The sequence below is a fragment of the Dermacentor andersoni genome, chromosome 3 (genome assembly GCF_023375885.2).
Source record: "Dermacentor andersoni chromosome 3, qqDerAnde1_hic_scaffold, whole genome shotgun sequence".
Classification (NCBI taxonomy): Eukaryota; Metazoa; Arthropoda; class Arachnida; order Ixodida; family Ixodidae; genus Dermacentor; species Dermacentor andersoni.
The window spans coordinates 165,392,368-165,411,984 of record NC_092816.1 but is presented as its reverse complement, the minus strand read 5'-3'; positions in this window follow the sequence as shown (position 1 = coordinate 165,411,984).

The window sequence follows — 19,617 nt, the reverse complement described above, 5'->3', positions numbered from 1 at the left end:
AACTGATGCATAAAATTGAAGTACATTCAGTTTACGCTTGGAGTACAGGAGAAATAAATATAATCCGTAATGGCCGGCGAGTGCTAGAACAGGCCGAAAATAAGGAGCTGAGCTCCGAATAATATCCCTGAAAGGAAAGAGGCCGTAACTGGGAAGGCGCTGAAAGGGAAGCAACAGTTGAGATTAGATTCCTCGGCAGCCTTCCCCTCTCAGTGCGACGAGTCTAAAAGACTAAACATAAGAAAGCAAAAATACAGAATGGCCGCACATGTCGACTCCACGTAAGGGAGACACTAATTAGCTGGCAGCTGCGAACGTCCTCAAGATGAACTAGTCCACGCCAGATAAATATAATGAAGTTGTCGGGAGGCCAGAAATCCCCTTTTTTTTGTAGCTGTTGTATGTGTGAATGTTTGCGCGATTGCGACGCACCATGCATTACTTTGGAAGCTGAAGCAATAGGACGCTTGGAAGTCGGTAATGCGTTGGATATCTGCGTGCTGGAATAAGTTCATCATACTGGAGTTACGCGACGGCGGAGCGCATTGCGAAGTGAAACGTCTTTAAAGTTGGTCCGATGGGGTCGATTGCTAAAACCGCATGCAGCGAAAACATGATTTAGCATTGGCGCTTATATCTTTGTAACTGTACGACCTACGGGTCTTACTTTGGTATGGTTGGGTGGAGGAAAAAAGCCATTCCTCGAAACCTAGGAACTCAAAAACTAGCGCGATGCCAAACATACAAAGGCGGTATCCGGAATACGTACCTGTCTATGCATTTGATTGTACTCTAGCCAACTTTTTACGTCGGCATTTCTTGTGCCTCATTTCAATAAAGAAGAATCCTTTAAGCTATTTCGGTCAACAAGGTTAACAATGGCCAAACTAATCGCTCTCTTTTGGGCGATAATATTTATAACTTGCGTAAGAGACGCAAAAGTGGGCACTATTCAGCGTCGTTCACGTTGCACAGGCAACGCTTACAATCACAGATATGAAAACAATAAATGGTGCTATAATTTGCGAGAAACCCAGAGGGCTTGAAAGGGCGAATCAAGCGCAGCACGCCTCACGTTTTCTGTAGACTCCGCAACATTGCAGTATTCCAGGCAACACTGCGTCCATAGAGACAGGCAGAAAAAACACAAAAGAGAGACAAGGTGCTTCTTGTCACGGTTCTCATATGCGCGTAGCAATTGCTACGATTAGTTGGATGTCTAATTTTACCTTAATGAATTACTTCTCTCCGCCTTGCGGCTTTCCGCACAACTATTACGTCTAACTCTTGCCCTTGCTTCGAATTGTTGACAAACTGACATCTGAGCTAACCGCCTGGTTAGCTCGGATGTTTGAGCGGCTGCTCCGAAAGGCGGTAGTGCCGGTTTTGAGTGCGGGACCACGACGAATTTTTTCGCTTCTTTTTTTTTGTGAACCGCGAGGCTTTTCTTTCTAGGAACCCGTATGGGTTTCCTTTGTAGCAATTGCTACGAATGGGTGGATGTCTCATTGTCCATTAATTGATGCGTTCTATAAAGATCGGGTTCCATTAGTCAGCTTGCCCGCAGTACAGCGCCAGAATGCAGTGAAATACGCACATTGTATTGCGGTCATAACATTTAGCATGCGAAAATAAAAATTATAACGACCAACGGGAGGCCTCAGCAGAGCACTTGAGATTTCGATACAGCGGGCGGCGCACGTTCTCCAGGGCACACAAGGGGCACCGGTGGGTTCAAATATGTGACTCCACCGAGTCCGGAGCATGCCGGCGTTGCTCTATACACGCACAGCCGATCCTATGCTTTAGCCGCACGCGTAGGCCTCGGCGTGCCCCGAACCAGCGGTCTTGCCCGCGTTCCAATTTTGGTGTCCCCGCAGCCCCTTGGGTACCCTGCAGGCGCGGCGAAGGTATGCCAAATAATGAAATGTTGTTTACACTATAGTACTTGATAAAATTATCACGTCCCTTCACCGTAATACTTTGTGTATGCTTGGCCGCAATATGGAATGGTATTGTGATGAAGCCCTTCTGAAACGCCTGAAAGGCTTCTGCTTCCTTATCGTTGACGCGCGTTTTCGCAGCAAGAAAAACGCGTTCCTATGGGTGATCCTCGAGGTGATACTATGACAAGGTGCGCATGTCGCAAACAGAACAGTCCTGCAATTACGCTTCGCTACCGATCCGCTAAGTTACTGGCGGAAATCCGTTAGTGTTGCAGCATTTCACAATTACGAAGACGTCGAAACACCGAAACCGCGTTCCACAAATTTGAACAGAATTGGTAAATAACGAAAGCAGAGAAGCGCAAGTATTCTTCGTAAGTTAGCTCCACTGTCCGCTCTTCGAGTCACCCTCAGTTCTCGTTAGCGAAATTGGGCGAGTCACCCTTGTCGCACCGTTTTTATTGTCGCTCGACGCTGTTTTTTCTTCACGCTTCTTCGGATGCCTGCTTTAATCATACCCCTGGGCAAAACACCAATAAAAATTAAAAGTTTGTAGCGTCAGTATGGCGTCGTATACGACGCCATCGTTCTGCATACGTTTAAAATCATTTTCGGCCGTATCATTAGAGTACACACACTTCTAGTTTGGTGGTGCTTTTCTGCTTAATGTAGTCAATGACGCATGCATAGGCTTTTGCGGAAACATTATCAACAATACACGTACAATAGCCCACTTCGATGGAAATCACTGGGAACGCGGCTGAGGGCTCGCTTTGCTGACTAAACTTCCAGTGGCTGTTCCAGTTCCATAGGTTACAGAATAAATATAGAGTACAGCGTGGGTAAAGCGCACAGGAATTCGTTTTTATAAACGTCGAAATGAACAAAACCACGCGGTAGAAAGCTGAACAGTTTGTAGTTACTGGTTGATATTACAAGTATAGAAACAATCAGAAGTCCGACATTTTTTTAGCGTTGTGTTAAATTATCCGATTAATAGGTTGGGTACCTGGTTAGGATACAAATTCAAAATTATTTAGTTCATTTATTTCTTTTTTTTTCTTTTTTTTGCCTTCGGCAGTTGGTCTGACGGCTGCGAAAGCATTTTTTGCCAATTACACGTAACCAGCGAAGACAACAGGTAGCACTGCCTCATCACTCCTGTCGGACTGCCGCATGTATCGGACCGTCAGCTCACGTGTTTAGGTAAGTTTTGTGCGTCATTCAGGACATGTAAAAACATAATAATTTAACATACTGTAGCAACAGCGAAATAAACGTACTGACCCATATGGCCGAACGGTGCATTAGATATGGCTGTCGAGGGGCGTTGAGGACTAGCTTAGTGCTGTCGTTTACCTTAATGAGGCATAAATGGAGAAATTGTTTTCGCCACATCGTCGAAAGTAACTGGAAAATTTGAGAGAAGAAGAAAATGGAACCACGAAAAAGCAAAAGGTTCTAACGGGAAATCGAACCGTGGGCAGCAGTGTAGCAAGCAGAGACATTAACTCAACGTCACCGCTGAAACTTGCCAAGGTCCTTTCCCAGTTGCGTCATATTACCCTCTGCCTCGATATTGTTGAGGCTATTGCCGCATAATGTTTATTGAGTTCGGCGTTTCGAAGGCTTGTTATGCACTTTGCGCGCATTTTACCCTAACCTCCGGTCCTGTATAGTGTATTCAACAGCTAATGCCGGCCCTAAACGCCTCTTTCGTTAGAATAGCGAGCTCTACGTCAGGTTAGCACTTAATACCGTCCAAACGCGTTTGTTTTGGCAGGTTTCGAGCTCGTACACATTTGTGACGGTAAGGTAAGCCTGTACGATAAGCCGATCTTCACGTATTTTAACCACGGCACTCAGAAGGCAGTGTAATGATTCACGGAATGAGGTAGTCGAAGAGCGTTCTCCTTGTGGATGCCCCATTACGCCCCCCTATGTTAAGGTCAACAAACTGAATGGCTCGTATGAATACGACCGACTGAGCTTTAGACACATCGTCAACAAAATTACTGACACAATGGCCAACAAATGGGTTACACAAATGCTACTAGCTTTGATAAAACTCGTTTGAGGAAAGCGACATAGTCCGGCGCTATTAGCGGATCTACCTACAGCCTACGGACCTTTTCTAAAACAGAAAAGCAGCCTTGTTCAAACGAGTGTTTTATTTTTAGTGTTATCGAGAGCTTTGAATGTCAAGTGGTGACGTAGTTCTGTTCGCAGTACTTTGCTGATGTTTTTTTTTTTTAGTTTTACCGTTATTCAGAATTATGCATCTTGTGTACACGTGTGGTAAGTATATGTGTCTGATGTATGTATACTATCTTATATGCGTGTATTCTACGCGTACGCCATATATGAGCAATACGTGTTTTGTATACCTAAAAAGTAATTGATTATCGTAGTGCATACCATCCTATGTGTGTGTGTGTGTGAATATATATATCGCACTTTCAGCATGTCATTATGAAGTATGTCAATATGAAATAGTAAAAACATTTCCTGAAATATATAAGCTGCAAATACATTTGCCGCAATTTATATTTCAGATTTTGTACTTGGAAGGTAAGTTTTTGTAATTCTGCAGCTTTTGCGTCTGACGGACATCATATTGTTTTTGTAAGCAGTTGCTTCTTGAATAAACTTGTGATTATTGCAGCTTTCGTATCCTTCAATTTCATCGAATGGTCCTCTCCTTGTGGCGGGTGCAGAGTAGTGTGTGAGGATTTTGTGCTAGTTAACCTGATTTACCTACACATGAACAAAGGAAATGGAGTTAAAGCCGTTGTGTGATGCTTGCTTCACACATTTCGGATTTCAGGAGTGAGCGAAGTAATGCTTGGGTCGAAAAACCAAAACCAAAAGCATCCCTTGTCTGAATGGTGCATTTTAAGCTTGAACTCGTGAATCCATTAGCAGCAATGAGTGTTTTTGGTACAAAACCATGACCATATATATAGTCAATAAATTGCAACTGCATTTCCGTACAGAAGCGCTCGCTTTTGTTGTAACGTTGCCCACTTTGACTAAAAGCCATGCTAATTAGAACTTTACGTCAGATGGATCCATGCGCTTTCTTCAAGCTCAATATATAGCTTGAAAGCAAGCGTGGAAAGAACCTTTTCCTGGATGATGTATTTGAGATAAATATCTAAAAGTGTTTGCCTAGGGCAATTTAGTTCAATAAGACTTATACTTGCGCCGGTAAGTGTAGCATAGTTCAGACAACTGATGAATGTGTGTTGCTGAGTTGTCACTCTTTAGCGTGTGCTTCGTGCTTCATAACATGCACTAAGCAATGTAGTTTACATTGTTTGTGATGTCACGTGACATCACGGTAGTATTTATGTAAATGAAACGAACAGTGCTCAGCAAGAATAAAGTGAAGCACACGGCAAGCGCCTCAGTCTTTGGCAGTGCATGCATAATATTAGGTATCCAAATCGACAGGCAAAAATACTCGTCCACTGCAAAGCTGCGATGAAATTATAAAAAAAAATGGTGTGAATTACTGTACAACTTTATGTGTTCTTTTTTAGCTGCTGCATTAGACCTAAGCTAATTTAGGATTGCGCACGGGAACAAAACTTCCCTTCCGCTGACGCGCAATCCCCTGTTCCCTTCTTTTGGCCCCAACGGATGCCCACCTCCATAAATTTTGACCCGACGGCGTATTTCTATCACGAAAAGCAGATAGACGGGATCGAGGGCAACGATCCCCAGGGCCCTAGGGAACGTCGCTTTTAAGGCTCCCTTTCGTTTGTAACACGAAGCTTTATTGCTGCCGACGCCGCCCCATATATCTTCTTCTCACTGGGCCTAATTGACGCACAGCAGAAGCTAATAATCAGATTGCGCTTCTTAATTTCGAGTTGGCATTGTCTGAAATCAACATGATTTTCATGAAAGCATGTGCCCGGCGTGTTGCTAGGGCAATATCACTCCGATATAGCGCTCACCCCTTGATTCAGAATGGGCTTAGTTCCTGAAAAACAGGATAAGTAAAGTTCAGCTTCCCGTTTTCCGGTTGCACATGAATGGAACAGCCGAGAGGGTTGTGTCATTTCATTTTCTTTATGTTACTTTAAGCGCCGTTATACTTAACACGGCTGAGTTGCTATGGGGTACCGCTTGCATTGTTCGCTTTTAACGGCACCTTCACTCGCTAATGTTCGGGCTTAACACTACGACAATTACATACACATACACGTTGCTTTCCGCAGCATGAAAAAAAAAAAACGCCTGTATAAGGGCTGCGTTGGGGGAGCGGTCAACATTAACAACATTGTCCAGCCACGAGAATAAGCCCCAGTTGCTACAAAGACTATTCTTACGATTTCGTCATTCTCCTCAACATCCCCGATTTCAGCTCATTCACTTTCTCCTCCAGGTGTTTGATCTCGTGCAGCTTCTGCAGGATTTCAAGCATGAGAACAACCAGTGGGATATAATCTGTAAACGTCATTTTTTGTGCGCTTGCATGTGTGTGCATCCACGCGTGCGGGAGTTCCGGCATGTATGAGTGTGTGTGCGTGTGTTTGTGCGTGCGGCTTGTGTGCATGTGTGAACGCGTGTGTGTAAGTCCACGATAGCGTCGGCGCGCTGCTAACAAAGGTGGGGAACGCGACACCGTGGAAATTCGCTCTTGACGAGTCATTGCTTGTCGGCCTAGCGGAGACCGCAAAACTATTCCGCCCACCCATCCATCAGCATTTCGCTGGTCTGTTTCGCGGCTTATAATGACGCGTGTTGTGGGTGGGCACGACGAGCGTGATGACTAAGACTCAAACCGCCTATCATTCCTGCCCACACGCGCGCTGCGTTTGAGCACCCAACTTTGTCATGCGATAGAAATCTGTGCTACACGACGAATCCGCCTCTGCGTGTACGTGACTAGAGGTAAACCTCGGTGTGGTCTTCATGTTCACCCAGCTCGGCTTTCAATCAACGACTGCCAGATGCGATCGCCTAAAGAATCGCTCCGCGGTGCGTTAATAAAAGAAATAATAAAAGGAATAAAAGCAAACCGGAGACTGATATCTGGTTAATCTCCCTGCATTCCTCTTCATCTCTCTCTCAAAAGGCTCAGGCACGATCGCTTCGCTGCTGGTGGAGCTGCGCACAGCAAAAGGAAAGGACGTCAATGGTACGCAAAACACAAAACATCCAGAACATTAAGCATTCATGTCACACTTGCTGAGAACCGCGGATTATCACAGCGAAACATTGTCACTTAGACTTCGTTTAGACTCGGAGGTGGGATGGCAAATAAAAATGCCTCTGTAGTTGATCTCGGCAACCAAACGTGATAGCTCGAGCGTCCGAAGGTGACTCAGGCAAGGCGCCCGTTTTGAAATTGGCTGCGTAGAGGGGGGCGAGAGTGTTACGGGAAAGGAGGTAATACCGTTAAATATATCCCCGCGGGTGCGAATGCTGTGCTCGCGTGCGTCACACCACCCTACCCCAGGGTGCACCGAAGCGGTTAACCGGTGCACTAGGGAGTCGGCGAAAACGCGCGTTGTTCTTATAGAGAGATGGCGAGGTTGGGGGGTAACTGCAGCGCGTACGTATACCGAGTGTTGGGCGTGGCAAATTCGAGAGGCGCGCGCGTCCCGCGCCTGAATAGGCTGAGGGGATCGTATGACGCTCGCCCATAAGTCAAAGACTTCGCCGCCACCGCTCCCTCTCTTTATGGCCCATAAGGGCACGTGCCGCGGCTGGCGGGGCGGCGGTGGGTAAGGCTGGCAACCACGTTTGTGTCGGCACGTGGACCGACGGCCTTGGTTCGGTGAACGATGCACTGCATTGCGTGGCCGTAGTGGTTTCATAAGAAAGAGAACAGTGTACGTTGGCGGTGCGTACCTCTGATATCATTCGAATATTTAAGCGGCTGCTTCGAAATGTCGACGAAACGTGCTATCATTATCGACCTCTCAACATTTACGAGAGTTATTCATTGTTGTCACGTTTGCTATGCTAAGTATTACCTTCGTATCATATCTACGAATGACTTGGTATATATAAATTGGCATTATGATTATACAGAGATCACCAATAAACAAAAAAAAATTACGAAAAACGATGAAAACAAATTTAGTCCATCCTGTACTATCTGCGTATCATACATGCCAATATCAGTATAACGAGGTGGCTGTCTTCTAACCGCCTATCAAATTTTGCAACTCAAGTGGGCTCCCAGTCGACTTCTTTGCGGTAAAGGACACGCAAATTCTTGACTACTTATTGAATCCAATGTTTTTCTTTTCTGTTTCTTTTTTCTTCTGTGTGTGCGCGTGCAGTGCATGATACAGCTTTAGCAGATCGTTTTCTGCACCCCGCTTCACCCACCCAGCAAGCGGGCGCGCAAGTACGCATGCGCCGAACGCTCCGTTCCGCTAGAGAGCTCACTGACAGGAGCGCACGAGCGCAGCGAGCGAGACTGACGCAAATACAGATTGGCTTCCGCCTCTGGTGCGGGTCTGCTGATACGCTCGGGAGACGCCTTCCACCTTGGGCAGAGTGCCTAACAAAACGTGACGCATGTAAAATCTCGACGCTAAGAGCGCGGTTCTGGATACAACGATACGTTGATGAGTACACAAGCGGGCACATCAAACGCCTTCGGCTCGCTTATTTAGCAGCCTCACAGCTTCGTGTGGCAATGCCCCTGTATTTAGAAGTAACAAAAAGAACGGAACAAGAAAGCGCTATCAGCTGTTTTGAAAATTTCGACAACGATACGATCAGTGCTTGGCAATGATGAAGGTGAAGAGGCTACTTACTTTTTGTTGTAGTGTCAATTTCTACCACCAGGTGGCTCAGTAGCTCAGTATGCGACTGCATGCCTGGAGCACGCGTGAACACCGAATTCGAACAGATTCTTCCTCCGTTCAACCACTGGGGCCGAGCACGTGGAGGCGAGTGGAGCGGGGAGCAGGAAATATTCTGCTAGAACTGTCTATATTACGTTAAGTCACATAATAGGAGCTAGTCTGCGCTCGAATCGTTTAACTATATACAACACAGCTGGCGAAAAAAAGCTACCTTAAAATCATGCTATAAATGATATATGAACTAGCAGTGCTGAACCAGATTGTATCCTGTATCTGAACCAGATTCGAATTTTTCTTCTGAATAATGAGGACCGTTTGTCGTTTGGGCAACTAATGTATCCCTCACGGGTTGATCAACGGGTCGGCAATTATTCAAAATTGACGACAAACCCACTCACACGTCTTAAAAGGCAAGGTATCTTTTCTGCCTTTTTGTCATTTATTGAGTTTTCCTGGAAACTTATAGTAATGTCCGTAAAGAGAGACAAATATAAAAAAAAATTTTGCATCCTAAATTTACCTTACATGTATGGGCACTGAGGCGCAAACGATTATTTGCTGACCTCTCCCAACGACGCGAAATGGCTCCGTGTCTGCCTCCGCGACAGGGTAAGCACGATACGCTGCTTCTGGAGCCGAAAAGCGCGGCGCCTCAGACCTTTGTGCATCTGGACAGTTTATCGGTGCGCCCAGACCCAGGGAACCCATATTGCCTCCCTGAGTACACTGACTGCTGGCAAACACTTCTCGGTGTGCAAACAGGCGAGCGATGAAGTCACCGGTGGTCCTTCCCCACTTCGTGATCCCACCCTGCGCGAAGTGATTGACGAGAAACGTGCTGAGCCTTTGGCGTGCTGTACCTCTGACAGGGCAGTTGTTAGCCCCGACCAATGCGCGTCACCGGGAATCGGCGGCGCTCGGGCTTGTGGCTGCTGCTGATCCCACAAAAAGGCCGGCGCACACGTAGTGCTCCCTGTGTCTTATCCCGATGATCTTTATGATTCGATAAGGCACAGGGCGTCGCCCAGACCTTTTCGATTCCGGTTGGATGTCTTGAGAGCTTACGTACGTGCTATTTAGCTGTCTGTCGTTTAAACTAGAGAGTATTTCCGCATTTAAATATATTTTTGTTTTTAGTTTCCTTTTCTCCTGTGTTCGTGTCTGAGGTTTCCTAGAATATAGCGCTAAATCAGAGTTATAGTGCCCATAATGAAGTTTGACGTACGCTAAACGTTCTACAGACCTGGGCGAAAAGCAACATACCTTAACGGATATAAATATTTCGCTGTGTGCATGGAAGAAGTGAATAAACTTTGCAGAAAATTACATAATTCAATTTCTCAGTCGGAGAGACCCGGTGTCTAGTTGCCCGAAAGTAACCCAAATATAAGCCAGAAGATCCCCTACCTCCGAGCTTTGCCGATAGACCTGCGACAAAAATGACGCCCGACAAAGAACACTGGTATCAAAAAGCATAATGTGTTACTGTATTTCAAACGTTTGCGGTGGTCAAATGTGCCAATACGTCGCGGTACAGACAGACAAGAAAGACAAACAAGAAACTTTAATTGGTCCTAAGGGACTACGTTGTCGTAGTCGCTTAGAGTCGTTAAAAGACCGTGATCTTCAGCCCTGTCGCAGGCCCTTTGGACAGATACGTCGCGGTAAAATAATGTATACACATGTGCTAACTTGGAAGGCGAAGAAAACGCTTGACTCTCGGGCTGGGTGGCATGGTTAATGGCCGTGTTGAGTGTTGGGTACTCGTCATAAACCTATACAGTCTGACTGTACGGGATCCGGTAGAGACACCAACACGTACAGGTGGAGCTGGAAGCTTTGAAATGGTTTTAATCCGAAGAATATGTTCGGTTATTCCAGGCATATTGCGGAAAGTAGGTTCTTTTCTCCGCTCCTTTCGGACCCCATTAATGAAGAGAAGTATGGGCATGATGGTGGCATCAAAAAGCGTATTCCCACCCCAACGGCCCAACATCCTGAACCTTAAGACCCGATTGCAACGCCAACTATATACTCCGCTTCATATTCATCATGAAACACTGTGGAAGCAAAGAAATACGCTCGGAAACCAGAGAGTACCACTCCGCGCATTTCATGGTAAAGTTTCATGGTCATGCAAGCCTACGCGCGAGGCTGCAGCGACCGGCTGCTAATAGAGAAACCGAGAAGGGCAAAAAAAAAAGAAAAAAACGAGAAGCGAAATGAACACGTCGTACTAACAGCCGCATAACACAGCCATATTGTTTTAAGGTACCGTTTTTTTGTTTCAATCGATTGCTGAGCTTCAGTAAAGAACAATCTCGCGTAATTGCTGATTTCTTTCTTTTTTGTGCGAAGGCGCCTACTTGAAGGATTCTTGCTAGCCTCCGTAACCTTGGATGCAATATATGAAGCGGAGCATTACTCGCTGAAAGAACTGACGCAGGCGTCGCGTCACGTACCATGAACGAGAGCACGTGCGCGCCAGCCTGCTTTCACTCCGACTCACAGTTTTTTAACGTGCGTGGTGATCGCGGGAGCTTGCGTGTTTGTCCCATTCTTGCCTCGCAGCAGGTAGTGTTGTGTTACACGGTACAAACTTAGCGATCAGCCCACATTCCCTAGTGCCGTGCTCATGGTTCCGTATTTTACGGACTATGAGTCGTGGTATTTTAAATGCGAAGCATTTCTTGGCATACATTAGACACTATGCCAATATCTATCTATCTATCTATCTATCTATCTATCTATCTATCTATCTATCTATCTATCTATCTATCTATCTATCTATCTATCTATCTATCTATCTATCTATCTATCTATCTATCTATCTATCTATCTATCTATCTATCTATCTATCTATCTATCTATCTATCTGTCTGTCTGTCTGTCTGTCTATCTAGCCGCCTACGTGGGGCTCTTACGGTCGTTTCGTTAACGTGGTAGGTACTAAAATTGGTATAGTATGACAAGAGTGTAGGACGAACATAAATGATAGGTCATGGATGAATGTCATGACATGCGCATCATGTAGGTAACGAAACGGCGGCCTACGTCTTGGTGCTCTCATGGTCGTTTCGTTAAATTGATAGGCTCTCCGCAAACTGCTTCGCATAACATCGATTCACACAGGGTGTGGGATCCGCCGGATATTTTTCCAAACATTTTTTCATTGCGTCTCATACAATGGGGTGACATATACATGTTTGAATCAAACGATACACCTTGAAGGGGCAGCGCAATAGAACGAAGACAATAGGCAGGAACACACAGAACAGCGCTGAACTCACAACTAACTTTATTCGAAGGCATACACACACTTATGTACACAACCGATGGTCACGTGCTCTCCCATCGATGGCGTCATTATCAGTTTCGCAAAAATTTTGCTCCTCATAAGAATTTTGTTTATGGAAATTTAGTGACCTGAGGGGTAAGTACGGTGCTTCGCGATGCGTGTAAAAGCGTTTATGATCGCGCTTCATCAGGCCGACCAAGTTAAAATATATGCGTATTATACACCGGTGCCACTTGTAACATACAAGTTTTTTTAACGAAATTCGCAGAAAGTGTATGTGTGTTGGTCGGGGGGGGGGGGGGAGGCGTACTGTGCAAAGGTGTGACTGATAATCCGGAAAATGTAAAGCTATTGTTACGTATAGCCGTATTGCTGCCTAATACCACTTGCAGCATTGGGCCAGATAACGTGACACGCTGCAAGGTTTCTTCGCCGGAGCAAAGAAGGGCTGTTGGTTGTCATGCGTATCCGGCTTACTGTCATTGTCGCTGTATTTCTGCTTTCATTCACACTCGCTCGTGTTATACACACAACTGCTTCGATTACGAAAACACGTTCGTCGATCTGGTGAACTCTTTGAAAAGCCTCAAACAGTGCTAGATAGCCAGCTTCCCGCAAAATGTCTCGCATAAGATCGACTTTCTCAGTGCGTGGAATAGGCATAATTTTTACAGCGCAACAATCTATGGATGGGATCTGGAAAAAATGCGTCCGATATGTTGACAAAAACAAATCACGATGTGGACCGATCCAGGTGATAGTGAAGAAAGGGTCCAAGCTCAGTGGCACATGCTCCTGTGGGCTCGGGGACCTGTAACGTGCCCTTGAACTACCCTTGTCACACGTGCGACCCAAAGAGGTCCCAGACACAATGGTAAAAACAGATGTCCTTGAAAAAAAAGTGCTTTGTACGCACTAGGATAAGAATAGATGTGTTTCAAAAAAAGAATCCTTTGTACAACTTTTTCAAAAAGGACTGTTAAAGATTATTGGTGCCAACCGCGCAAGAGAGCTAGTGCCAGTGCTCGCGCGTTCGTCGTTGTCACCTTCTTCAACAGCTGGCTCCCTTGCGCAAAAAAATATCATCATCAACAATGGCTCGTGCGTCGTCGTCTTCCCCAGCTAGGGGTCTGTTGCTGCTCATCATTCCACCGTAGAATTTCACTCCTCTTCGGTCGTCGTAATGGGGCGGCCGCGTTAAAGGGGGGGGGGTATGATCCCTTCCTAAAGGGGGGGGGGGGGGGGGTATGAGACATTCATTGTTTTACGGGACGGACGCATTTATTAAAAGAGATGATGCGCGAATGTGTTTGCGTACCTATGTCGCCGCGATGACTAAAGATTAGGACAATAATTGTTACGTTGGACACTTGTTACAAGCCACCTCTTACGACTAACGTTGAAGACAACGATGGCCGGGATGTTGCGCGTACTGCGCCATCTTCGCCATCCCTGTAAACAGTCTCTGTTTAAGAATCGTGCTTCGCTGTACTCTATCAAACATTAGTGAGGGTGCGGGGTACTCTCGCCACATGACGGAGCTTCGAAGCGCTCGGCACATAGTTGCGACCACCTCAGCATACCAGCCAGAATCCACGTCTGAGCCGTGAGCCACGATTGTTTTAGCCCACCCTCGAAACCGTGGAACGTGCAACAGGAGAGCAGACAGTTGGGCTAGTTGGTTGAAATGCATATTGAAAAGGTTTGCATGGAGGCACGAGGACAATGCCAAGAAAAGACAGGGACGAGTGCTCGTCCCTGCCTTTTCTTGGCATTGTACTCGTGTCTGCGCGCAAGCTTTTTGAGTAAACGTTTAATAGGACCAATGACACCAACGCTGAGGAGTCGCTGGCACAATACGAACGGGTGAGCGATCGCAATCACTGGGACCTGACCGTCATGCTGGCCAATGTGCTCTTTTATCTGAGTGGAACGGTGAAGTTGTGGTATGAGAATCATGAGGCCCAACTTGGGAGCTGGGATACATTTAGACAAAAGCCTAGTGACCTGTTCGGTAAGGCCTTCAGTCGCAAAGTCGCTGCGAAGACACAGCTGTCAACTCGAGCCCAAACGTTCACGGAGTCGTACTTGTCATACATACATACAGGATTTTCTGTTTCTGATTTTCTGTTTCCTTTTGTGGCCACAAGACCACTTAGGCCTTTCCCCATGTTTTGTACACCGCGATGTTATACGCCATTCGAACGTTTCGCGCGATATTATTATGTTCGCTACACATTTAATTCCATGCCCACGGAAATTGTTACGTTTCATCGAAACCTGCTCTCAAATCGTATTTAAGGGAAAACTCGTGTGACACTGTTTGATGCCTGTTTGTTTTCAGTATTTCCTCATGTAGCATTGGACCCCAATTTGCTGCATTCACTTTTCTTGTTTTTATGGTTGTTTTGTTCTTTTGTTTCTTCACTCCCGTAGTTTAATGTGTCCCTGAAGCTGACTGCCGGGTACAGCCCGAGAAGCATCATTGGCTTGGGCTTTTAGGACAAGTAAAGCGTTCACGTGTACTTCTCTCTTTTTCCTGAATATTCTGAGCCTTTTCGTCTGGGTAGGTATGTATTGCTGTTGGTGCCTATGCTTTGTCTGAGCAGTCTCGAAGGAATGAAGTGTTCAAGCAATCGACAACGAGTCCCTTTGACTAAATTACTCACAACCTCTCGACGATGGCCTGCTTTGTGAAGAAGGAGCAAAACTCCCATCTAAGCTCATTACTTATTCAGCCAGCCGAATATATTGCACCTTACTGTTTGTTCTTCGCACGTGAAGTTCTCTGAAGCCTTTTCAGCGTCAAATCATTAAACTTCGCGTTAATTATTAAACTCATTTCGCCACCTTTACGCCTTTCTTCAACCTCTTGCTTCCGCACAATCAGTTTAGCAGTCTTCATTTTTCATTCCCCGTTCATGAAGAAATGATGTTGTTTGGGACTCGTAGTTATTATTTAATGCGTATCTGTAGTTTCTTTAAAGAAACATCTAGGCGAGCCATGAACAACTTTTTGAACGACTTTTGAATGACTTGGCGAGTCAAGTTGAGAGCCGCATTTTATTGTGACAAAATGAAGAAGCTCTAAATTATATTTGCTCAATACCTGCCTATCCAAGCGTCCCCTCATTTTCGCCACCCCATACAATATATATATGTATATATATATACATATATATATATATATATATATATATATATATATATATATATATATATATATATATATATATATATATATATATATATATATATATATATATACATCAAAGCATGAAATGGTTTCTGGTTTCTTCCTTCCTTGAAGATGCCGATTCTGACATAGTCATTCTCACCGAAACCTGGCTGCATCCAGATATTTCTCATGAGTCAGTCAGTCCAGAACTTTATTGAAGTCCTGAGGAGTTTCAAGCCGTTGGAGATCCCACGCGGGCAACTCCTCCAGCCGAAACCGTAGGTGACGCCCAGATATTTCTGATAGTGTTTTTTTTTCTCGCCAGCACTTACAATATCTGCCGGCGTGACCGCCTTGATAGGCGAGGCGGTGGCGGCATTCTTACGATTAAAAATATCATTACATCTTATTACGTTAACTCAGACTCGAATCTCGAGATCGTTTTGGCCGCCTGTCTAACCCGTTCTACAAAGGTACTCATTGGTGCCTGTTACCATCCTCCTGATTCACTCCAAACCTTTGCCACCGACCTTCGGAACAGTATTACTACTGGAATCAAACCATCTGGAACCATCTGGAATCAAACAACTTTTTTTTTCACTAATCAGAACGGGTTCAGGAAGAATTTGTCATGTGAGACACAGCTTTTAGAATTCACGACTGACCTGCATTTAGACATGGACCATAATGTTCAGATTGATAGCATATTCCTTGCCTTTTCCAAGACGTTTGATCACGTAGCCCATTGCCGTCTAATTGCAAAGTTAAACGCACTAAGATTGGATTCACTGACACTAACTTGGCTCTGTAACTTTCTTTGTAATCGCCGACAATTTACTATCGTTAACAATCTTTCTACGCCCCTTTCCTGTGTCACTTCCGGCGTGCCACAAGGTAGCGTTCTTGGTCCGCTACTATTCTTAATATCCATTAACGATCTTCCTAATAACTTAATATTCCGAGTGCGAATATTCGCAGATGACTGCATTATTTACCGTCCTGTAACTAGCCCCGATGACCACCTCATTCTTCAAAGCTACCTTCATCTCATATTTGATTGGTGTAACACTTGGTTAATGAATCTTAATTTGTCTAAATGCAAAGTAATGTCTTTCACCCGTAGACACTCAATCTCTTCTTTCCAATATAACGTAAATAATAAGCCAGTTTCTGTAGCTACTTCCTACAAATACTTAGGCATTAATCTCGCACCAAGCTTCTCCTGGGCCCATCACATTACTAATATATGTGCTAATGTTTCAAGATCACTGGGGTACTTACGCCGAAACCTACGTAATTCGCCCTCTAACATCCGTAAGCTAGCTTATCAGATGTTTCTTCGCCCCCAGCTCGAATTTGCCCCCCCAATCTGGTCACCCCATCATAACAACCTAATCAGCTTATTAGAATCAATTCAAAATCGAGCCGCCAGGTTTATCTCGCGTAACTACACCTACAATTCAAGCATCTCACAAATAAAACGTGATATTTCACTTCAGCCACTAAGTACTCAACGCGATTTTGCACTCATATCATTATTTCACAACTACGTTCATGCGGATAGGAAATCTTCGTTACGGCTTGAAGTCGCACCTTTCACATCTGGCAGATTACATAATCACCTCCGCTTCACACGCATCTACGGGAACAAACACATGCATTCAACTGGTCGGCGCTTCCTCGTGCCATTCGATTGTGGAACGCACTTCCTGATTTCATCGTCTCCGAACCTAATCCCCATATATTCCGCCAGCTCATCAATTCATATTCCACCGCCTAACTTCAATAAAGTGCACGATGATTTTTTTTTCCAGTTATGTGCTCTCTTGTTTATGAGCTCATTTCGCTTATTATTCTTGTATTTCTTAGTGTTGTTTAGTATTTGTACTGGAGTGGCAACATTATTTTCCATTGTTTATTAAAGGAACTGTATCGTTTGCCTTTTTCTAATATGTACATTCCGGACCCTGTTATTCTGTACAATGCTTTAATACTCGTATAAGACGTGTATACGTTTTTCCACTGTCAATTAAGAATGTACGTCTATTACGTTTTGTTATATGCTCTATATACTCATGTAATCCTATTGTAACGCCCCCCTTATCGAATGCCTCATACGAGGCCTGTAAGGACATAGTTATATATATATATATATATATATATATATATATATATATATATATATATATATATATATATATATATATATATATATATATATATATATATATATGTGTTAAGCATCTCGCATTTGTTAGCCGATGAAGAGCGGCCACTGAAGAAAGAGGGAGAAGCCCACGTGTCAATATATATGATTAAATTACGGGGCTTTACCGTGCCACAACCACTTTCTGATTATGAGGCATACCCTAGTGGGCGGTTCCGGAAATTTAGGGACAGTGTACATTCTTCTTAGAACGCTTCTATCTGTGCTCTCTGGTTTCCGACGAATTCTTCGGAATTTCCTGGTGCCTCGGCTCCCGGTTTTGTGGCCATGGACGAGGAGCCTTCCAGAGGCCCTCCTGGCCAGAGGTCATCAAGGCCTTCCCTCACGAGGAAGAGAGGAAGCGTGCTCATGACACCCAGGACACTGAGCTATACTCGATGTCGGATGAAGACTCATCGGATGGTAGCTTCATCACTGTCCGCAGAAAGAGGGCCAAAAGGAGGACTGTCAACGCGAACCCATCAACGCAGGCGAGCACGGCGACTCTGAAGTCAAGGCCTGAACGCTGGCCTCACGCCATCGTGTTCATACACGAAGAGCCCTCAAACAACCTACGACTGCTAAACAGGCAAGAACTATCGGTTTTCTTGGAAGGGGTCGTGCCGAATGAAATTAAGGACATTCAGATAAATGCACGCAAAAATGTCCTCGCAATCGATGTTACCAACGGGAGTACGATCGAAAAACTGAAGCAAATCTCGGTGCTAGGGCGCATCAGAGTGCGTTCATATATCCCGATGGATGACGCATCCACAGCAGGTGTCATTTATGACATTGATGTCGCCATTCCCAACGCGGACTTGCCTATCCTCGTCAAACCAGCAAGTGAGGGTGTTGTCATCACGCGTGTGAGCCGCCTTGGAACATCGCGCTGCATCGAACTGATCTTCAAAGGAGATTGCTTACCAACACACGTCAAAGTCGGTCACTTCCGACACCCTGTTCGGCCCTTCGTACAAAAGCCTCTTCAATGCCATCAGTGCTTTAGGCTTGGACATGTCAAGGGTGTCTGCCCAAACTCGATACTGTGTCCCCGTTGTGCTGAACCTCACGCGGAGGAGACGTGCCGGGCTACTGTCCTAAAGTGCGGCAACTGTAATGGTTCCCATGCCGCCTCGTCTAGGGACTGCCCTCGCATCAAGAAAGAGGCGCTGTTTTCAAGCAAATGGTTCGGGACAATTCGACACACAGGGAGGCTGCTGCAACGATCCGGCGTCGGCGTCGGCGTCACCGAACCTCCTCAAAAAAGGCAAAGCCGCGAAAGGAGAGGGCCGCTTCCACTGTAGCACCCACATTCTCCAATCAGGCCAAAAAGGGGCTGAACAGCACAAGAAAGTCGCCTGAAAAAAATTTGTCTCAAGAAGAATGGCCTGCGCTTCCGAGCCAGCAATCTCCCACAGAACTACAGATTGTCAAGCCCGCTCGGGAGCCTACTCCTGCCGCTGATGCCACGCCCAAAGCAGATCGTCAAATCCTTTCAATGCTGCGTCCCCTCATAGATGCCATTCGAGTGATTCTGTCGAACCTTGGAACTACGTCTGCTCAAAATGCACTGAAAGTACTGGACGCCTTAAGCCCAGTGCTTGAGTCCCTCGAATAGAGACATGGCCAGCCATCGCCCATCGTTTCGAGAGGAAGTCAAGGCAGCGTCAATCATACAGTGGAACGCAAGAGGTCTAAAATCACGCCTTTCGGACTTTCGTCAGTATATATATACTAATTTGTTCCCAATCATTGTCATATGTGAGCCTAATGTGTCAAAACCAGTCAGATTATCGGGATACGAAGCTGTTATATCCGCAACAACTAATGCATGCAGCAAAGTCATCGTTTTTATTCGTCAAGAACTGACCCATGTTCGCTAGCCGATTCCGCCTCGTGATAAAAATCAATACGTTTGCCTAACAATTAAAAAGGGCAAACTCATGTTTACACTTGTAGGCGTTTATATATCACCTTCAAGTATTCTTGATCCCAAACGATTAACGAACATCTTGTCTGTGTGCCCTGCCCCATATGTCATTATCGGAGATTTTAATGCGCACCATATAGCATGGGGAAGCGCAAGAACAAATGCAAGAGGGCAAAGACTTGCAAACTTCGCCTGTAACCACGGCCTTTCACTCCTA